Below are 2,115 nucleotides of genomic sequence, written 5' to 3' on the forward strand. Positions count from 1 at the left end.
TCCCTCCCTGCCTCCTTTCCTTCCTTCCTCTCAACCATTATTTTCATTACTAGAGGATAAAGACCCAATGATGGGCAAAAGAGACACAGCCCCTGCCCTGGTGGCATTTATAAGCCATCTGGGGAAACAGACAGTAATTAAATATTAAATAACCACTCCAAAATGTAAAATTACACTTATGTCAAGTGCTACAAAGGAGAGATATAAGTAGCTATGAGTGAAGAAAGAGGTTCATATGATCTCATCAGGGAAGTCCTGGGAGGCTTCCTGCAGAAGTGAGCTGAGATTTGAACGTCAATGGGAGTGGTCCTGGTGAGAAGTGTATAGAAGAAGCACAGTGGATGACCTGGGCAGGTCCTGGACTGGAATTAGCCAAGGTCACGTATTTGAGTGACTAGAAGGAGCCAGTGTGACCTGGGCTCAGCCGAAGGAAGCATTGTACAAGGTGATCATGGAGGAACTGGGTAAGGCTGGATTATGTTGGATCTTGCAAGCCACGTTCAGGGTCTTCATCCTAAGAACAACTGAACCCATATGCTCCAAAGCATCAGGCTGACTCAGATTATTGGAGGGAGATGCCTCTATCTTGCAGGAGATTCAATCTTTCCTGCTGTCCATCATCCACAGCCTTCCCCTCTTTTTCATGTGCTGATAGTTTAATAAGCTATTCTGCATCTGGACTATAAGGCATTAACTCTACAGCTATAGACTGCTCTGTTATCGAGGAAGTAAACCAAAAAATTATCAAATATATATATATATATATACACACACTTTATATATACAGATACATATATCATATATATACTTAATAGATATTATATATACACTATATATCTATCTACACACATATATACACACATATAGATACATACGTACATACAGAGTAAGGGAGAAACAGAGACAGACATAAAAAGACAGAAAGTTAGGCATTCAGAAAAAGAGGGAGACAGAGGGACTATGGATTGACACAGTGGAAATCTCGGAGCATTTTCCTGGTCTCCAAAATATCTACTATTACAATATTGTCCCATTTGTTAAGGATGCTATTTATTGTTTAAAATGAAATACATGTTTAAGCTTCATGGCCATGAGTGAAAAACCTTTAATATAGCAGAGGCACTAGACATATTTTTTGTTACTATCACAAGATATGACTAACCAATTAAAGACTGCATTACAGCTTTCTACTTGAGCTAATTGCTAACAAAGTCAGTCTGAAGGATGTTTTAATGAATGAACACACAACTGCTCACACGGTGTAGCAGCTGATCACATGGGGTCTCCAGACACTACTTCCTGCCCATCGGTCTTCTCCCCTCTGTACCGGACTTGACGTGATTGTGACTGTTCCTTGAATTTTCCAAAATAGATTTGCTCCAGGAGTGAACCCAGAATAGGATCACAATAAATGGTTTTTAAAGAATAAATTGGAATCTTTTTTCAATGATCGCATCAATTATAAACGACAGAGGCTAAGAGTGCCTGGGTGGCTCAGTCGGTTAAGCATCTGACTCTTGATTTCGGCTCAGGTCATGATCTCACGGTTTGTGAGATCGAGACCCACAACAGGCTCCGTGCTGTCAGCGCAGGATTCTCTCTCTCCCTGTCACTCCCCTGCATGCGTTCTCTGTGTGTGTGTGTGTGTGTGTGTGTGTGTGTGTGTCTTTATCAAAATAAATAAACTTTAACAGAAAGAAAAGAAAGAAAAGAAAAGAAAAGAAAGAAAAGAAAAGAAAAGAAAAGAAAAGAAAAGAAAAGAAAAGAAAAGAAAAGAAAAGAAAAGAAAAGAGGCTAAGTCACCAAAAACTAACAGGAGGCCTCTCTTAAACATATCTTCTTGAGGAGGCTATTAATTTGCAGCCCTTTATGATGCCCGTATCATTTCTCTCCTTAGCAGTGTGTGCAACATTATTCTGAAGTAGTCAGTCTAAATGAAAAGGCATCCTGTTGTATTTCCTTCAGACTTTCATGCTGCCAAATCTGGTCATGCCTGGTAGGGAAGTCTGCTTTACGCAGTGATGGCAATGGCATCAAAATGAGAATTAACTTTAAGATCACTCTGTTGTTCCAGTAAAGAATTTGGGATCTATTTACAGAGGCCAATTCTCTTTG

Source organism: Herpailurus yagouaroundi, unplaced genomic scaffold, assembly GCF_014898765.1.
Source record: "Herpailurus yagouaroundi ecotype Mexico unplaced genomic scaffold, PumYag 187, whole genome shotgun sequence".
Classification (NCBI taxonomy): Eukaryota; Metazoa; Chordata; class Mammalia; order Carnivora; family Felidae; genus Herpailurus; species Herpailurus yagouaroundi.